Raw genomic sequence first — 11,883 nt, 5'->3', positions numbered from 1 at the left:
ATATCAGTCTGAAGCTCAGTGGATAGAACCTCTTATGGGAGAGTTTGGGGATAGAATATAGATTTGGGAAGCATCAGCAAGTAAAAAGATGATATCGATGGTGTGAAAGAAAATGAAGTACTTAAGACTAAAGCTTTAAAGTGAAGTCTGGAGATTGCAAGAAGGTCAACCCACCACAGAATGTTCCAGTAGACTTGGATAACATTAAGTCAGTATCCACCGGCCATCAACATCTCTCAGCTGGGAGTAACTTAACTAACCAATCAGAGTGGGTTTGCAATTTGGTTTTTTTGCACAGCCAACAAACTGCCTTCAAGAACAACTTTTTGTGGAAGTTTCCTATAAAAAAAACCTCTCCTGTGCCTGCCTGCCTTATGGGACACTATTCAGGGCTGCCCTGACTCAGTGTACTCAAATTGCAATTCTTTGTTTCCCAAATAAATAGTATTTCCTTTGATCTCGATGTCGATCTTTTTTTTATAGTTAACAATAGATAGAGGATAAATGATAGGTGATAGATATTAATAGATAGACAAATAGATGAGTAGATAGAAAGATTTAAATAAATGCTTTGCTAATGGTATTCATAGTGCCTGGAATAGTGTCTGCTATGTTAGTATACAATGAATAATTGTTGACTAAATATGAGAAAATTTAAATTTGGGGCAATAAACATGCAGGCTCAGGGAAAGATACTAAGAATGAGCAGAAGAGAATTGAGTTGAGGTGGAAGAACATCAATATTTAATGTGTAAGCAAAGGACAGCAGAGGATGAAGAATAGGAATATACAGAAATATGAACAGAACTGAGTAAAAGGTGATTTTATGGAAATCATGAAAGAATAAAGTTAAGAAAACAAAAATGATCACCAGTTTTAATTTACTATTGCTCCACTGCATATGACACTAATGGATGTTCAATTGGGAGCTATAGGCAGAACTAGAGGGGGTTATTGGTTCTTCCCCGAAATCTGATTTATAAATGCTGGATTTTATGATAACTGTCACTGGGCACCTTCCCCATCATGTGAAGAAAGGCTTTAAGAAAATGAAAGGAATACACAGAGGGAAGTAGAAACCAATCTATTAGTTTAAAGTGTTATTCCCAGCGGTACCTGAAATCATCTGTAGTCTTGGGTTAATAAATTATCCTTTTTGCATGAGCTAATTTGAGATGAGTTCCCATCACTAATGATGCAAATAATCCAAATTAACACAATGTCTAAAAGTGAGTTCTTAATGTTTGTACCCAAATCATCTACCTAGTGGCTCAGGTCAGAAACCTGGAGATTGTCCTTCTCCTTCACTTCCTTTCTTTTCACATTCTTTCAATTTTGTCACCAAAATATTTTTTTCAACACATTTCACTTAACATGTCTACTGTTTTACCCCAAGTCAAGTCAAAATTATTTCTTCTTTCTTTCTGCCTCTAAGGTAACATAATAGTCTCTTAACTATTCCTCTTGCTTCTGTACTTGTTCCCTTCTAGTATTTTCCACAGGGCAGCTTGTTGACTCTTTAAAACTTAATATTGTCTTTTCTTTCCTTAAAAATCTTTAACAGCTCCCTATTGTACCTACCCTGTTCTATTGTCACCTTACCATTTGGCCCCTGCCAATTTCTCCATTCTCATCCTGTTCATCACTTCCCTTTGCTTCTCCTACACTAAAAATCCTCTTCAGAGTTAGATACTTCTCATGTATCTGCAGTGTTCTTTCCTTCACATAGTGATTCTCATCCTCTAAATCTTAGCCTAAATGTCACCTTCTAAAATAAGGTTCTTAAAAATACTATAATCCTCAGAAGTTCCCCATAGTTAATTTCTCAGCACCTCACTCTCCTCTCAGTGGATTTACTAGGTAATTATGTTGTTGATTAGTTATTATTTTTCTTGTTTTTTCTTTTATATGTTTTTGTTTTTTTGTTTTTTTTCTTTTTTTTGTCTATTTATTATACATCTTCACAGACTTATAATCTCTATAAAGAAAGGGACCATATTTCTTGTGTTCACTGCTTTATACCCGTGTGTAACTCAATATGTGTAGAAGGAATAGATGATAATGCCTGTTTGCTTAACTAGATTTGTAAGTAATTCATTGAATTCTGTAGGCATAGCTGGAGGGTACACAGAATACCCAATAACACTATCTCATACTCTATTTTGGATATTTAAGAAATCAGGTTGTAAATATTTTACAAAATTTCCATCTTTTCGTGTTAATGCAATAATGAATTTTAAGTTCTGTACTTTTGTGTTAACTACTAACTAGTTGTGGAAATAAGCTTAGTTAACAAAAAAGAAAGTGATTACTTTTTCTCTTGCAAATATGTGGACTTAAAAATCTCTATTCACATTTATCTCATAGCTTCAATTGAATGTTGTTATTTCATTCCTTTATCCATCTATGGAAAATAACTGATTTGAAAGCAGCATCAACTATAGTAGAATTTGAGATGCAAACAAAACAAAAAGTAAAAAGAAGAATGAAAACAAAAACAAGGCTATTTTTTTATAAGGCATGAAATTGTGTGATTGGAATGCAATATGTCTTAGTTATTCATCTGAGCCTCTTATTTTGCAAATTTCTAAGGTCATAGTAGAATGTTTGTATTAGGGTTCTCCAGAACACATGTGTGTATCTCCTGTATATTATATAATTAATATGTATTTATATAAGTGTATAAACATATATCACACACATATATACATATATGTCCTATATATTATATAATTAATATATATTTATATAAGTGTTATAAACATATATTACACACACATATATATGTCCTATATATTATATAATTAATATATATTTATATAAGTGTTATAAACATATGTCACACACATATATATACATATATGTCCTATATATTATATAATTAATATATAGTTATATATGCTATAAATGTTTTATGTATAATGTATAAATGATATATTGATATATAATATTTAGGATATATAAATATATAAATTTATTATGAGGAATTGGCTCACATGATTTTGGAGGCTGAGAAGTCCTACAATCTGCCCTCTGCAAACTGGCCACCCAGGAAAGTGTGTGGTGTAATTCAGTCTGAGTTTGAAGGCTTGAGAACTAGGGGAGCCAATGATGTAAACCCCGGTCCCAGGTCAGAAGATAAGATGTTCCAGCTAACCAGCAAGGCAGGAAAAAAAGGGAGGAATTTCTCTTTCCTCCTTTTATTCTATGCAGGCTCTCAAAGAATTGAATGATGCCCAGCCACATCCAGGAGAGCAGTCTACTTTAAAGCCGGCCCATTCAAATGCTATTCTCATCCCCAAACACTCTCAGATACACCTATAAGCAATATTTAGTCTGGGCACCCTATGGCCCATTAAAGTTGTCACATAAAATTAACCATCGCAATGTGCAACCAGAAAGTCTCACACTCTTTGAAGACATATGTTTATGAGATAACATAACCTCACAAACTTATCAGGTCTTCATTATTTTACTTGGGCTCTTTCCTCTCACCAAGGTAACCCTTCACGCACTGTAATTCATCTTTGTTAATAAACCCACTGATTTTGATTCAAGAAGTCTTTATGGACATCTATCATGGGGTGAGCATATTATAGTAGGTATTGAAAATAGAAACCACATTAGAAGTAGTATTTTGTTTAAGGAATTTATCATCTCTTTCAGGAAGATTACAAGACAAAGAAAGTGAACGATGTAAGTGCTAATTTGTATTATATACATTAATGGGATAAAGATGGGTTGCAACAGCTGAGGAGGCTGCACCTTGCTAGGATCGGGCAAATCAGGGAACAGTGAAGGTGAATGGCATTCTGTGAGGAAAGAATATTTGGAAAGCTTCCCTAAGGGAGAGTGCCTCTAGAACATTCATGCAAAGCAGGGCATGAATGTGCTGACCATAACAGAGCAGAAATGTGCCCACCAGCTCTAAAGCAAAATTAAAATAGTGTCCTTGCCTCAGGTGGGAAAACACTCTGTGAATGAATAAATGATGAAAGTCATAGATTTTCTGTTTGAGTAAAGGATGGATGAATTACTCAATAAGCAGCTTGTCTATAGAAAAAGTCTGGTTTCTTATCACATATCCTCCGTACAGAGATGCAAGCATTTGCATAGAAATGAATTGATTTGAGAAAGGGCAGAAAAGGGAGAGCGACACAGAGAGTTGATGGAGCTGGCGAGAGAGTGCGGAAGGAAAAAATCCTTATGGATTTGTTTAATAAGACTCTATTCCATTTATGGTATCTAATGCCTTTGGTAATTTAACTCATGTGGCCACCTCACATCCATGTCACTTTAGATAAGGAGGATAAAATGTGATTTTAAAAGAGAAGTAATGACCATTTTATATAAATAAATCATTTATCACATTAAGTCTTAATAGAAAAGATACAGACATTAGCATTTGAAAATAAGCAGACCATACCTATTTTAAGAAACTTAAGGCAGATTCTAAAAATGGAAATTTCTCCTATGTACAATCTGAGTGGTTTTTTGTATATTTCATTTCTTATTATTTTTTAATTTGTGAAGTTTCCAATAAAAATATTTTAAAGGGCACCTATTTTTTTTTTTTCTATCCAGTGTATCTAATTGGAAGTAAAGCTTTGTGGGTTTAGAGAATTACATTTTGCAAGAGAAATTACTCTGGGCTTCTCATCCCTTCTCCTTTTTATCCTTAAATACATACATACATTTGTTATTGTCTATTCAAGAAAATATTGTCTGAGAGTTTTAATAAATGTTTGAAAAAACACTCAGATAAATTTAGAAATGCTAGAGTAACCAAAATCAAATGTGTTCTTACTTCAAGAACTTTTGATTTTGTAAAATATGCTAATGTCGTTGTGACTCTTCAGAAAATAACATATTATTAAAATATTTTTCAAACTTATAGATTTCAAGACTTTTCTGAGAAAACTCTTAAAGAGTTAGTGCTCTGCAGAATGCAATACAATATAGTAACTAAACTTGTTACTTAAGGAAAGAGCTAGTTAGAAGCTAACACTGTTTAACTAAGGTCAATTATGCAGGTAAAGTCTACTTTAAGAAACCTTGAGATACAAAGATCTTAAGTGGAAACAGTTTTTTTTAAAAGGATTTAATACAGTTCTTCCTCTTCTAGGCCCTTAAATATTTTAAAAAGCTTTCAGGTGGGCAGTATATAAAAATGGTTAAGAATCAGGCTTTGGAGTCAGGAGTATTTGAATTCCAAGTTTATCAATAACTAAAGTATGACAGTAGTCAGGTTACTTAACTCTCCAAGTGTCGATTACTATTAATATATCTCTAAAATGTGGCCAATAGAAACACCTTCTGAGAAGATGTGGCCACCTTCTGTGGCCAATAGAAACACACATCAAGATTAAATGAGATCAGCACGTACTAGTACTATATACATAGTAAGTAGTAAAAGCTCCATACTATTATTCCTATACTGAAATGTATTGTTATATTTAAGAAGATATGATTTGGTATATGTAATCTTCATTATTAAGTGTTAGTCACTGTCAGTTAAAAGTCAATTTGAAAGGACAGATTTAAATAGCATCCTGAAATTATTCTGGACCTCCTAAGTTACATCATTTACTGAATCATGAAATTTAGGAAGCATCTGCTTACATGGGGTTGGGGGTGGGTGAGTTCTAATGTACTAAAAATACCTCGTAATCAAAATGACTTATCCGCTGGGCAATCCCAAAGCATAGACCTTATGTTTAATGTCATTATAATAAATTCTAATATCTGAAATACCCCAATAGAAACATATCACTTTATCTCTATAAAAGCATTTCTAGTTGTTCACCATGTTCTATTAGTAGCATTCTTCTATAATTAGTTACAAGGGTATCACACACTTAGCTTGCTAGTAATTGTACAAGAAATACTTTATTATAGTGTAAAGGAATCTCAAGGTAAATACACACACACACACACACACACACACACGTCTGCTCTGGACTTAGATGCATATATACACCAAATGTGTATGTGTATATATATTTTTATAGATTTGTGCATCTGAGACCAGAGCAGACATATATAGCTTAAAAGAGCATCAAATGAAATATGTAACAATGTTTTATAAACTAAACACTTTATACACATAGGTTCTTTTTAATTGCTAATTAAAATCTTTGAATTTATGAGAACCAGAGACTCATTCATATGATTTCAGCAAATGATGGATTATTTAAGGATATAATAAAAAGTAAGACAAGCTTCCAACTCAGGAGATGCACAGTCAGAAGAACAGAACCCTATTCATGGTGCAGTCCTAGTTCAAATAACCTAACAGCAACTCCGGTTTTTGTCCATCTGTAGAGACGATGGCATCCATGGTTCATATGCTAATATTCTGACATTTTTCTTTTGATACTTTCAACCACACGATGGATTCCCTGTGACTTACAAACACCCCAAACAGAAGGGATGATTGGTTTGGCCAATCACAATCTTAATATAGGAAGCCCATTAAACAGAACTTTCAAAATAGTCAATTTGTTGACCACTTACTTATTAGGCACCTAATTTGTGCCAATCACTTTTCCAAGAGCAGTTTCCTCAGGGGAAGCAAATTAGCCATGCCTGCTACCTCATGGAACAGTCTAGTAGTTCAGACAGGACACTGAGCATGGTGACAGCATTAGGAGGCATAGTCCATAGTGCTAGATGAACCATGGAAAAATCTGGGAATGCTAGGCACTCAGTGAATCTTCAATTGATTGTCAACATGACATGTTTTGATTATAATAATAATTATAATACTACAGAAACATAAGACAAATATGCCTTTTGTCTTAAAAATCTGTAATAGCAACATCTTTCTGTAATATTTAATTTAAAAGTATTAACGTAATGAATGAATAAATGGGTATCAGGTAGTTTGGATTAATTGGATTATTCAACTGAATCCTCTCAGAAGTAGTGAGGTTTTTCCCTCACTTCTTCAACTATGTTTCTTACTATTTTCCCTCTAGACCTTATACTACAGGAAAACAGCTACACGTAAATCATGCCATTTTTCCATTTGTTTTAGAGCAGAGTAAGATCTTAGGAAAAAATTTTCATCAAGATGGAAACTAATAACTAAAAGAAGCCATGTTGGGGAGACATTTGCCACATCAAGTCACCTACCCACCCCATCTCCCACACACACTAATTTTACAAGGAATTCTCCATCTCATTACTAGATGTCTCTGAACTTTTCTCCATTTTCCCCTCAATTTTATCATTGATCTTATCCTTTCTCCTCACATCCCTTTTTCCTTCATTGCCCTGTGCCAAATCACCTACCCTACCATTTTTTGGTCTCTCACTCATTTCCTCTGAGATGTTTTATAACATGATAGAACCTTATTATTGATAGTACTTATGCATGAATCAAATAAATATTTCATTCAACAAATATTCACTAAGCACGTTAAATGTGTCTGATGCTAATTTAGACACTATGGAACCAACAGTGAAACAAATAACATTGAATGGAATAAAAACAGACCAATATTCCTCTTTTCTTGGTGTGTACATTCTAGTGGTGAAATTTAATATACAAATATCAACATACAATTAATATAATAGTGCAGTAATACTATTATATAAGGCCATTGCTTAAGGCAAAGTCAATATAATTTAGTCCCAATTTAGTAGGAAGTGATATACTAAATTTTTTTTCAGTGAAAAGACCACAGGATCATGGCTTGTCACTTCTGTAGATGGGAATGTAATTATTTCTGATTCTTTCTTCTAAAGCTTTTTGGATAATCACCCACTATGACATATGTATGGATAAGAATCTATCGTAGGCTGCAGCAGCAAGTGTCCGCGCATGCGCTCTGCCCTGGCGTGGGCCCTGGGCGAAGTCCCCAGCGTGTGGCCCTTCTAGCTGCTGCCGGGTCTGTAGCCTGAGGACCATGAACCGCAGCCGCCAGGTGACATGCGTGGCCTGGGTCCGCTGCGGCATGGCCAAAGAGACGCCAGACAAGGTAGAGCTAAGTAAAGAAGAAGTAAAACGTCTCATTGCTGCAGCAAAGGAAAAACTGCAAGAGGAAGGTGGCAGTGATGAAGAGGAGCCAGGCAATCCTTCAGAAGATGGCATGCAGAGGGCACGCACCCAGGCTGGACCAAGGGAGCCCTTGGAGGATGGTGACCCAGAGGACGACAGGACGCTAGATGATGATGAGCTGGCTGAGTAGGACTTAGATAAATATGATGAGGAGGGTGACCCAGATGCTGAGACTCTTGGTGAATCTCTCTTGGGTCTTACGGTCTACGGGAGTGACGATCAAGGTCCTTACGTTACTCTGAAAGATACGGAACAATAGGAACGCGAAGATTTCTTGATTAAGCCCAGTGACAATATCATAGTTCGTGGCCGAGCTGAACAGGACCAGTGCAATTCAGAGGTGCGTGTTTACAATCGAGAAGAAGGCTCTCTTCATGTGCACCATGATATACTCTTGTCTGCCTGTCCTCTGAGTGTGGAATGGCTGAATTTTGATCCTAGCCCAGATGATTCTACCGGAAATTATATTGCTGCGGGAAACATGACCCCCGTTATTGAAGTGTGGGACCGTGATATAGTGGACTCTTTAGAACCGGTATTCACTCTTGGAAGTAAGCTTTCAAAAAGGAAGAAAAAGAAAGGAAAGAAGAGTTCTTCAACAGAAGGACATACTGATGCTGTCCTTGACCTTTCATGGAATAAGCTAATCAGAAATGTGTTGGCAAGTGCATCAGCTGACAATACTGTAATTCTGTGGGATATGTCCCTGGGGAGACCAGCAGCTGGCCTCGCCCTACACACAGACAAGGCCCAGACTCTGCAGTTTCATCCATTTGAAGCACAGACTCTGATTTCTGGATCACACGATAAGTCAGTGGCTTTGCGCGACTGCCGAAGTCCAGATGAAACCCATCGAATGTGGCGATTCAGTGGGCAGATTGAGAGAGTGACTTGGAATCACTTTTCACCTTGTCATTTTTTGGCCAGTACAGATGATGGCTTTGTACATAATTTGGATGCACGTTCAGATAGGCCAATTTTTACACTTAATGCCCACAATGATGAAATCTCTGGTCTTGATCTAAGCAGTCAAATCAAGGGCTGTCTTGTGACTGCTTCAGCAGACAAATATGTGAAGATCTGGGAGATCTTAGGAGATAGGCCAAGTCTAGTTCATTCTAGGGACATGAAAATGGGAGTTCTCCTCTGTTCTTCATGTTGCCCTGATTTGGCATTTATTTATGCCTTTGGAGGTCAGAAAGAAGGCCTTCGAGTCTGGGATATAAGCACAGTCTCTTCAGTAAACGAAGCATTTGGAAGACGAGAGAGGCTTGTTCTCAGCAATGCAAGAAATTCGTCTGTTAGTGGCCCTTTTGGGAGCAGGAGCTCAGATACACCAATGGAGTCTTCAGGAAGATCATATAATTTCCTGTTTTGTTAACCTTAACTGAGAGTTTTAAAAAGCTGGCCTAAGACTTCCTTCCTACTGCCTGACATTCCTTTCTGCAACTGTGGTGACACAGACAGAGCCAGTCTTTGAGATTGCATTTCAAACAGGTGACGTATAGGGCTCTTATTGCATTTCTTAAAAAGAATAAAAAAGATTTTAAAAAGTAAAAAAAAAAAAAAAGAATCGATCATATTTTTTCAATTGATATTAAAGAAAAGAAAAAACTAACCTAGCAGGATTGTCTTAGTCTATTCATCAGAAAAAAAATATTAAAGTTGGCTTTTCCTAAACTTCAAAATCTTATCTTTTCTCTCAAGTTTTCACACGTAATGGTACTAGTTTCTGCTTTACCATGCTAATGCCTGTTCCCTTAGACCTGCTGTGAAACGATTCAGATTTTGAAAATCTTCCTCACAAATTCAATGTTCTAATTTTGTTTCCAAGCTTTAACCAAAAGTGGCTAGCACATCGCTTTACTCATCATAGCCAAAAACTAGAGAACAAGAAAATATTCGGCATTTAGGCATCTGTTGAGTGTCAATCTAGCACTCATATTTTATGACTTTTTTCCCCCGTGTTATAATTAAAGATAGTTTTTAAACTTTCAACTTATTTGTCATTTGAAGCTTGTTATAGACTGAATCGTCTCCTTACTCCCCACCCAAAAATCATATATTAGTGTCCTAACCCTTAATATGGCTGTGTTTGAAGATAAGGCCTTTAAGAAGGTAACTAAAGTTAAATGAAGTCATAAGGGTGGGGCACTAATCCAATAGGACTAGGGTGCTTATGGGAAGAGGAAGGGGCACCAGGAGTGCCCGTGCGCAGAAGAAAGGCCATGGGAGAACACAGTGAGAAGGCAGCCGTCTGCAAGCCAGGAAGAGAGGCCTTTCAGAAACCAAGTCTGCTGAAACCTTGATTTGGGACTTCCGGCCTCCGGGACCATGAGAAAATAAATTTCTGTCGTTTAAGCCACCCAGCCTGTGGTAGTTTGTTATGTCAGCCTCAACAGACTAATACAAAGCTTTTATTTTAAATTTAAAAATGCATTGAAGGGTTCTTGAAGTGCCAAAGTTTTTCACCACACCAGTCTAATTTAATTCTGGGGAAAGGGGCCTGAAAAAGCTTAAAGATATTAATATCTCCAGTTTACCATGAGAAAACTGAGACTCAGAGATATTGTATGTACCTAGGTCTCTGTTGCAATGTCAAAGTCTTTTATTACTGTAGATGTGCTGCTTTCTGATCCTCTTTCTGTCCTATTTGAATGTTTCTTCATCATTTTCCTATCATGTTTTGTACTTTTGGATGTCCTTGTATAATTATCTCCCTCCCAGGTTAACATTTGTTTGCTGGTTTAGGATTTTACACAATTCACATTAACATTTGGTGTTCTGCGATTTCACCATTGTTTCACTTATTTTTAAACTGAACACTCATTTCTTCCTTTGGCAGTGAAAGTGTTACTTCTATTACATTATTATTATTGTAGATTCTATTCCATGTACTCCTCTTCTTCTTCTGAAATACATTTTAGAGAGATGTTGGAAACTCTGGATCTATTCTTCGTTTCTCTTAACTTGTCACTCATGCTTTCCCTTTCGTTTGCATTTAGCTCTGTATTCTGAGTGAATCCCTTGGTAGATTTCCAGCCCAGTAATTTACACTTCAGCTATGCCCATTATACCCATTGTGTCATTTAGACTCTAGTTTTCAATTTAAATGATCAAATTTTAATTGTCAAGACTTCTAAGAAATTCTTTTTTATAGATGCTATATCCCCTTAAATATACTTAATCTAAACTCTTCTTCTGCTGGCTTCATTAACTTTGTTTCATCCCTCAGAACCTCCAATGCTTTCACCTTTGCAACAGTTTGCTTTCGAATCTATTTTGCAATACATCTTTCTTCTGTTGCTTTCCTTTGGCTCTGAGCCTATTTACTTTCTATCTTTCAGGTACTCCCAACAGCATTTGAGCCATATTGGCACTTTAAATTTTGTTCTTGCCTACAATGGATTTATTCTCTATTATGTGTATGTATGTGTATATGTATGGGTATAGAAAATGCATGCATGTACATTATAAGTACACATATAAAATCTTTTTTTTCTTATTTCATAATATCTTGGATGAGTGGGCATGTTGCGGCATTTGTGCTGTCATTTTGATTCGCTCTCTATTATTTTGGAATATCTTTGTATTTTCCTCTTCTTTTGTACTTAACTGTGAATTTATTTGTGTTTCATATTGAGCTATTTGTTCATAGGAACTACCTCCTTGTTTTTTCTTACTAAACTGCCAATTTTTATTAATGTTTTTCATATTTTTTCTAAGTTTATTTTCATATATATGTCCTATATCTTTAGAAAGGATATCAATATTTTGTTCTGTCAAGCAGAATATTCTATTCACAAATGTTGTGGCAT

The 11,883-nt window shown here is 35.7% G+C and overlaps 1 pseudogene; it reads left to right on the top strand.

The window, feature by feature from the left end:
• Window positions 1–7,913: 7,913 nt before the first annotated feature.
• LOC138390194 (periodic tryptophan protein 1 homolog pseudogene) lies at window positions 7,914–9,545 on the top strand (annotated as a pseudogene).
• Window positions 9,546–11,883: the final 2,338 nt, after the last annotated feature.

Source organism: Eulemur rufifrons, chromosome 8 (assembly GCF_041146395.1).
Source record: "Eulemur rufifrons isolate Redbay chromosome 8, OSU_ERuf_1, whole genome shotgun sequence".
In the NCBI taxonomy this organism is placed as follows: Eukaryota; Metazoa; Chordata; class Mammalia; order Primates; family Lemuridae; genus Eulemur; species Eulemur rufifrons.
Note: the sequence above shows the minus strand (reverse complement) of the source record. Positions and strands in the feature narration are given on the sequence as shown.